Source organism: Dermacentor albipictus, chromosome 1 (genome assembly GCF_038994185.2).
Source record: "Dermacentor albipictus isolate Rhodes 1998 colony chromosome 1, USDA_Dalb.pri_finalv2, whole genome shotgun sequence".
Taxonomy (NCBI): domain Eukaryota; kingdom Metazoa; phylum Arthropoda; class Arachnida; order Ixodida; family Ixodidae; genus Dermacentor; species Dermacentor albipictus.
In genome coordinates this window covers 405,905,475-405,914,366 of record NC_091821.1, presented here as the reverse complement: position 1 = coordinate 405,914,366, position 8,892 = coordinate 405,905,475, and the positions used below count along the sequence as shown (strand labels likewise).

The window sequence follows — 8,892 nt, the reverse complement described above, 5'->3', positions numbered from 1 at the left end:
AAAGAAGGCGGGGGCTCGGTTGCTGGCGGAACTGGAAATGCATGTGTGCGATCTTTGTGTCGCGCTCGTTTTCCTTTCTTTGATTTTTTTTAATCCGCCGCACGTGCGGCGGCCGATCACAGCCCGTCCGGTTCCTCGTATTCCTGTTGGCGGCGGCAGTAACCTCCGATAGCACGGGCGCGCCAGAAGCCGAGGCGGGAGGATCGCATCCGCATATACGCGCGCGCGCTATAAATATGGCTGAACCTCGAACTCGGCGAATACTGAGAAATTAGAAACACTGTAGACACATTGCGGATTGTTGTTATGTGCCTGTTTAGTTTCAGTTTAGTTTCAGCTTGTTGTTTATTCAAGATACTTAGTTGGTTGTTGGTATACAGGGATCTAAAGTCAAATGACTGCAGCGGGACCCTCGGTTAACAAGAAGATTGGTACAAAATGTTTATTTAATACAACAGTGTAAAATTACGCAATCCATAATTAAATAAAAAAGGAAACGAAGTAGTTGGATTAGTCTACGACATCCTTTAATCAAAAATTCTCCAAAGCACTGATATCCATATGAAAATGGGTTAAGGGGGTGGGCGTTATACGTTAGCTGTTGGCTCGTGCATGCAAGCACAGTAATCAGTACTAAATGTAAAAAAAATGAAGAAAATAAGACGACACGGGAACAATAGTGCGCGAAAAGGCCGGAGCAGGCGCCTGCCTCGTTCTTTCGGTTTATTTTTCTTTCTGTCACATTTAAATTAACTTAGCGCTGCTATTATGTTTACTGGCACGTAACAAATTATTCTACACAGTAGAAGCACTTCACATTTGTACATTTCACGAGTTTTACGGCCTATCTAGCATAAATTGTGTATAGAATTCTTGGTTGTTACGGGCCAAAAAGACCACGATTTGGTGATGAGGAATTCAGTAGTGGGTGACTGCGAATTAATTTTTGCCACCAGGGGATCTTTAACGTGCCCACAATGCACAGGATATGGACGTTTCTTGCATTTCTCCCCCATCGAAATGCGGCCACCGCGGCACTGATTTGATTCCGCGACCTCGTGCTTAGCGCACCATCATAGTCGCTAAACCAACGCGGCGGGTGAGGCTAAATTGTGGGAAGGTAATCTTGGTGTTTTGCATAATCGCCTATTTCCGAAACGACGTTTCCCTTTTGTCGCCTTGAGCAGTGAATTCCCCTTTCCTTCAAAGGCCGCTGGCACATCTGAGCGGCATTTGTCTCCGCATTCACTGCACAAGTGGATGCAAGCACCTTGCGCTATAGGTTTCGTTTCGGAATACAATCGCTTATTCGGAAATGATTAAGTGCGCGGTAGCCTTCACAAGAGACCGCATGTGATTTACGCGGAAGTAAAGCTCAAACGCGGTATAAGTAATCAGCTCTCCAAAGGGATGCTTTCGCTCAGGGCCAACTTTTCCCGTGTACCTAGATTTGCATATTCAGATATACGAGCAACGCTATAATTCGCCCATCAGGTAAGCATTGGAGCGATCATAAATGCATTTTTTTCCACCTAACATAGCCGATACTAGTTATTCTCAAAATCGTATTTTGTTGTTTAGATTCTAGGATCGTTCTCAAAAACAATCGGTATCGGTGAATAAAAAAATAAATAAAAACATTTGAGACGCCATGTTGGTACCTCCTAACTCTACACTTTAAATAGAATGATTCGGGTAACTGAATCTTCTAGAGCCTGCGACGCGGCCATATTTATTGCGCCAATTCTCTTCTTACTCGCAGTGTTGACTTCTTGTCGCAATGGGAGGCAATGTAGAAACAGCTGCAAACTGTGCTTTGGGTGCACTTGAAAGAACTCCGGCTGCTCTCCTACGGCGTGCCTCATAATTGGATGGTGGTTTTGGAACGGGAAACGCCAGCATTTAATTCTTTTATTACCTGCAACTTTCTTTTTATTTGAAAAGGCTTCGCGCCAGTGACGAGCAAAGTAGGAGTGCATGCATAGCATAAACCTTTGTTTACAAATACAGAACTAAAGTCGGTAACACGAAGGTTGTTGTTATAAGATATCAGTTCATTCTTAAAGAAAACTGAATGGTTTGAACGCCGATTACAATATTATCTACGGCAGAACAGCAGGCGACATTATGTAGCTAATTCTTACAGTAAGAGTTTGTAAGAAAAGATCATTCTGTTTACGTAGGTTTAGAAAATTTCTCTTTCACAAATTACTGGTGTATTTCACGGCAATGTGTCGTGTCAATTTTGTCCGCTTCAGACGCCCTAACAGGTCCACCTTACTGAGCTCGGATATCCATTGTTATCACCTACTGCTGCAGCGTTGTAGCCTTTACACTTCACTTTAATTATATTCTTTTGTATTTGGCTATAGTACATTATAATTAAGGCTCACATAAAAATTACGTCGGAACAGTTAGCATAGTTCAATATCCCTGTTGAATATCGAGAATATCGCGGAGAGTATGTTCGTGTTATCTACCTTGCGTCACAGCTAACATTTCCCAATATGTTAAAAAAAAAAGAAGAGGTTAGAAAACATGGTGTAGAGAGAGAGAGAGAATGAAGAGGAAAGGCAGGGAGGTTAACCAGATATGAGTCTCCGGTTTGCTACCCTACACTGGGGATGGGGGATAGGGGTTAGAAAGATGACAGAGAGAGAGAGAGAAAAAAAAAACGAACGCGCACACATGGAGACATACACACAAAAGGCGTTCCAGTTAAAGTCGTTCACACAGGCCGGTAGATCGCAAAAAGCGCAAAAGCGCTTGCACGGCCTTCTTCTGTGACGGTAGGTCCTTTCGATGTTGCAGAATTCTTTTTTCAGATAGCGGTTGGTCGTCCAGTTGGTCTAGTTCCTGGCTGAGGCATGCCCTCTGTGGACTGTACTCCGGGCAAGTGCACAAAATATGGCCAATTGATTCTTCATGGCCGCAGTGGTCACAGGTTGGGGTGTCGGTCATCCCTATGCGGAAGGCATAGGCTTTAGTAAAGGCAACGCCCAACCAAAGTCGATATAAAAGCGTGGCGTCTCTACGGCGAAGCTGTGATGGCGCTCGAAGACTTAATGTTGGATCAAGTGAGTGCAGTCGCGGATTTCTTAAATGTGGCTCATTCCATTGCGAGGCGGTGCACTGCCGAGCAAGTAGGCGGACCTTCCGTGCAGCGTCAGTTCTAGAAAGAGGAATGGGGACGTGGCGCTCCTCAGTATGGGCTGAGCGGGCAGCGTGATCCGCCCGTTCATTGCCCACAATCCCGCAGTGACTTGGAAGCCACTGAAAGGTTATGTCGTGGCCTGCATCACTGATATGGTGTAATGTCTCTGTAATATGGAATATTAGTTGTTCATGTGGTCCGCGTCGTAGAGGTGACAGTAGAGACTGCAGTGCCGCCTTCGAGTCACAGAATATAGTCCATTTGTGTGGCGGTTCATCACCAATGTGATGAAGAGCAGTAAAGAGCGCTGCGAGCTCTGCTGCTGTCGATGTTGTCGCGTGGGTCGTCTTAAATTTGATTGTTGTAGCTTGCGCTGGTATGACGATTGCCGCAGCGGAGCTGCTTGGAAGGACAGATCCATCAGTGTAAATATGCGTAGAGTCACGGTAGTTCTCGTACAAATATAGTAGCGTGAGCTGTCTAAGGGCTAGTGATGACAGATCAGCTTTTTTCGACATACCAGGTATTGCGAGGTTGATTTTCGGCTGAGCGAGGCACCATGGAGGGATCGAAGGTCTCGCAGCCGGAGTGAAACAAGCTGGCAATGATTCATGATATGCAGTTATCGTTTGGCTGAAAGATGTGTGTGGCCTGTCCGCTGGTAGAGAGGCTAAATGGTGACCAGGAGTCCTGGCTAGATGCCTTATATGGGTCCTGAGTACTTCAATGTCAATGTGGGTCTTGACAAGGTGGTCTCTAGCGATTGCTATCGTAGCCACTGTTGAAGCACTCTGAGGCAGGCCTAGACAGATCCGGAGCACTTGACCCTGAAGACTTTGTATAGTGCGTAGATTCGTTTTGCCTGTGTTGATTATTGCTGGCAAGCTGTATCGCAGAAATCCCAGAAAAAGCACCCTGTACAGTTGTAACATGGCACTAGGCGACATTCCCCAGGTCTTGCCAGCGAAAAATTTGAACAGGTGGCATATGCCTGTCAACCGTTTTTTCACGTAAGATATGTGTGGGCTCCATGACAAGTCCCTGTCGATTATGACACCTAGAAACTTGTACGATCGGACCCGTCGTATTACTTGGCCATTTATCGTAACACTGTAGTTTGCCATGGGTTTGCGCGTAAATGGCACTAGTGCGCATTTCTCGGAGGAAATTTCCAGGCCTCGATTACGGAGGTAGACAGCAGTTTGTGTCGCGGCTTTCTGAATTCTCGCTCGCAGCTGTAGGCGTGTTACTGCAGATGTCCATATGCAGATGTCATCTGCGTACATTGATAGCCTGACTGTGGTTGGCACGTGCTCAAGGAGAGCAATTAGTGTTAGATTAAATAACACGGGGCTAAGTACACCGCCCTGGGGGACGCCGCGGTAGCTATAATGTAGAGAAGTATGGCCTTCCTCGGTGCTTACAAAGAAGGATCGCATGGATAGATAGCTCCGTATCCATTGAAACATCCGACCACCCACTCCTACCTCTGCGAGAGCAGAGAGGATGGCTTCATGCGTAACGTTGTCATACGCCCCTTTAACGTCGAGGAATAAGGATGCGCAGAGACGCTTACGGCGTTTCTCATGTTGAATGTAGGTGACCAGGTCGACGACGTTATCGATCGATGATCGACCGCGTCGGAAGCCCGCCATGGCATCTGGGTAGGTGTTGTGGTACTCCAAGTACCACTCCAGGCGTCCTAGGATCATCCTCTCCATTACTTTGCCCACACAGCTCGCCAAAGCGATCGGGCGATATGAGGAGAGCTCCAACGGCGACTTGCCAGGCTTCAGCAGTGGAACAAGGCGACTTGTCTTCCAGGTTGTTGGTAGCGTGCCATTTCTCCAAGATTCATTGTACACCTCAAGAAGAACCCCTCTCGCTCGCTCCCCCAGGTGACACAAAGCTCGGTAGGAAATTCCGTCAGGTCCTGGCGCTGATGTGCGGCTACACAAAGCTAATGCTGCCTTAAGTTCGTGGATCGAGAATGGTAGATCCAACCGGTGATCACGTGGTGGCGGACAGCTGCTCGAAGGTGATGGAATGTTGGTAGCTGTGAGTTGGCCGGATAATCTGGCGCAGAAATCCTCTGCCACGTCAATCTCCGATCTCTTTTGAGAGAGGGCAAGTGCCTTGAATGGGAATCGCTGTACGGGAAGTGTCCGCAGTCCGCGCACCGTTCTCCATAGTTGCGATAAAGGCTTGCGTGGATCTAGCGACTCACAGAAGGCAGCCCAACGTTGCGATTCGAGCTTGTCTAAACGGCGCTGTATCTTCTTTTGCGTGCGCCTGGCGGTCCGTAGATCGTCCATTGTTTTCGTACGTCGGTATCTTCGTTCAGCACGTCGTCGGATCGCTCGAAGTCGTTCTAGTTCCACATCATAATCATTAAGTTTCGAGGAGCATGTTAGAGTACGCATAGTGTCTTGCACCACGCTCTTGATTGCCTCTTCCAAGTCGAAAGATGGATTGGCGTCGCAGTGTTCTTCCATAATAGACTGAAATTTAGGCCAGTCCACTCTTTGGATCGTATCCCGTATTTTGGAAGCGGTCAATCCTCTGATCTTGATGTAGGTGGGGATATGGTCGCTTCCGTGCGTCTCTATGTCCGCAAACCACCCTGCACGCCTGACTAGGCTTCGTGAGACGAAAGCCAAGTCAAGACAGCTGCTGTACGTGGAGCCACGTAAGAACGTAGGACTTCCATCATTCAGCAGCCAAAGTTCATTACTGGAGGCGAAAGATACCAGAGCTCTGCCTCTTGCGTTGATGATCGGACTTCCCCAGAGTGTATGATGGGCGTTGAAATCTCCAGTGATGACCCAGGGATTGGAAGTTGAGGAAAGGATGTCTCGTAGTCTTATGTAATCAAATCGACTTGACGGAGATAGGTAGGCGCCTACAAAAGTGAAGGCCAGATTCTTTTTCCTTACGTTGAGGCATACATATTGATTGCTGTCATTAGGTGGTACAGGCTGATGAGTGTAGGTGAGGTCACGGCGAATGAACACCAAAACCTTACTGTTTTCATAAACAGCTGACGACATAAATGATTCATATCCAGAAAGCCTGATTTTGTTCGATAAGTTCGGCTCGCAAATGACGATAATGGGAAACATATTGGCGAACACGAAGCGACGGAAATCCGAAAGGCGCGCTCTGAGTCCGCGGGCATTCCACTGAAAAATAGCTGCTTGTCGGACGTCTTCCCTAAAAGACCGTGGCTGTGCAGCCATGATCTACTCAAGGGTTGCAAGCACCGGACTCAGAGCGTCCAGTACTTGAAGCGCACTTCTGGCAGACGGTGTGTGCATGTTGCTTAGCAGCACGCGAATGGCATTCATTAAAGGCCTAATAAGTGCTATCACTTGCTCATCTGTTTTCCGCGACTCCTCGGATACAGCACCTTGCTGTACTTGGGGCGGCTTCTTCTGCGGCTCTTCTGGCGGTCGTGTACGTGGAAGTGGCGGCCATTCCTTTGTGGAGAGAGATCTGGCAGTTTGCTCCCTTCCAACATTGGTGATCGGAGTGCTGGAAACGTCCGCTGATGATGATGCTTGACGAGGGGACTTTTCCTGAAAGCTTGATGTTTTCCGCCGTGAAGACCGTTGTCGGTGACGTCGTCTTCGCCGTACTTTCACAGCGGCCTCTTTGTGGGTAGAGTTGTCTCTCACCATTTGCTTAAGAATGGTGAACTCTTTCTTGATCTGGGGACAGTCTTTGGAAGAGGCGCAGTGATCACCTTGACAGTTCGGACACTTGAACGTGGTTGCGCTGCAGTTGTCTTCTGAGTGGGGTTCGGCACATCGAGGGCACACGGCCGAATTTCTGCAAACACCCTTCACATGTCCAATCTTCTGACAATTGAAGCATTGCATTGGTCTTGGAATAAATGGTCGAACCTGGTGGCGAAAGTGGCCGACCTTCACGTAGGGTGGAAGGCAGTCGCCTTTGAAGGTTATCTTCACACAACGTGTGTTGCCGAGGCGACCAACATGCACAATCACGTTGTGTTCGCTTGCTGGTTTTATGAGAATTGGGAGGTCCGCATTAGATATTTCATTGTCAATGTCATAGATGACTCCAGTTATTGTGGCACCATTCGTTGGCACGATGGATCGGACCTTGATGTTTCCCAGCTGCGTTACATGTTGTAGTATGGTCAGTGCACTCGGGTTCATCACATCGATTGCCAGGATGTTTCGTCTAGTATTTATCCTAACATCCTTGATCTCATTTGGCACGGTGTTCTCTAGATACACGGAGAGTGCTTGCCTGTTGAGGACGCGCAGGTTGTCGGTAGCGTTCTGTGGCACAAACAGGATGGAGTGAGGCCATCGCTGAGGAGCTGTTTTCACAGTGTTCGAGCTGGACGCCGAAGATGAGTTGATAATTCTTCGTTTGGCCTTGCGGTACTGGACAAGTCGAAAGCTGTCCTCCGAGGACTCGTCACCTGATGCGCAGTACAGCTCTGTGTCCTCGCTACCACTCGACGTACTTCCTCGCTTCCTCGAACCGATGTCCGCGGGTGAACGGGAACCGGGAGGATCCTCAGGGTGTTGTACATCCATCACCGCGATGGAGGGGGCGGTAGACCCCACAGGTGCAGTAAGAAGTCCAGAAAAACACAGAGACGGGCGAGATGTGTTCCGCAAGAGAAGCACTTCGTCTTCCTCCTCAGAAAACATGGTGTAAAATACAATTATAAGCACTACGGTGTTCGGCCGTCAGAAGTCTGAACATCGAACATCGTACATCTTAAAATTGTACCTTGCACCGTACTTTGTAAATAATATCTTTCGTTGAACGGCTGGGCTAGCCTTAGCTGGGACAACCGGTATATAAAAGATATGCCAGTTACGCATACTGTTACGTCTCAACACGGCTAGAGGCGTTAATTAGACGTTTGTCACCAGGCGATCAGCGCCTACCAAGAAGTCAACGCAGCGTTGAAACCGACGCCTGACAGATCCACTTCGTTCTATCACGCGCGTTTTGGGGCAGTTTATTGCAAACAGAAATTGTGGAAGCCCCTGAAACAAGTAAACAAAAACTGTTACCGTAACCAGTAGCATATAACAGGGTTAAGCTTCTTTAAACAATTAATCGTATGAACGCTAAAAATGAAATCTTTATTATAATAAGAGGGAGAGAGAGAAAATAACAGCTACAGTGCACGACATAGTCCATAGCATGATTTAACCCTTTCATTACAGTGCAAAATAATAAATAAATAAATATAACGACGTTAATAAAAGAACAGTAGGACGCAGTATGAACACACAACAAACCGGAACTTTACTTAGAACAAAGAATAAGTACGATAAGCCAACCTGCGCGATTATACATTCAAGGAAACGCCCTTGGACGCGACTAATTCTCGCACTCTAATACAGAAATAGATGGGATCGACGCGTACACATCAAAGTTTTCCTCAGTATGGAAGGTCTCCGCGATAAGTCAATATTTGTAATCAATTTGAACATTCACCAACTCATCCAGCTATCGACATTGACGCAGCCTATTGCGGGGCAGTGGATTCAGGATCAGCGCGTATAATAAGTTTTTGAAATGGAGTGTTTTTTGATGCTTCAGAAAAGCTCGTGAGAAAGTTAAAGTATGCAAAGAAATGCTTTCTTAAATTGAAATAAAAGTTGGCAGTCGCTTTAGCCTACGCTAAGGAGCATGCAGGCGAAAGCCTGCGCGCTCACAAGACTATAATTGAATTACTTTGA

At 47.3% G+C, this 8,892-nt stretch overlaps 1 protein-coding gene across 1 annotated transcript in view; it reads left to right on the top strand.

Annotated features, from left to right (window-relative positions):
• LOC135903541 (uncharacterized) overlaps positions 1-8,892 on the top strand; it is a 267,224-nt gene that overhangs the window by 9,801 nt on the left and 248,531 nt on the right. The gene's annotated exons all lie outside the window — the stretch shown is intronic.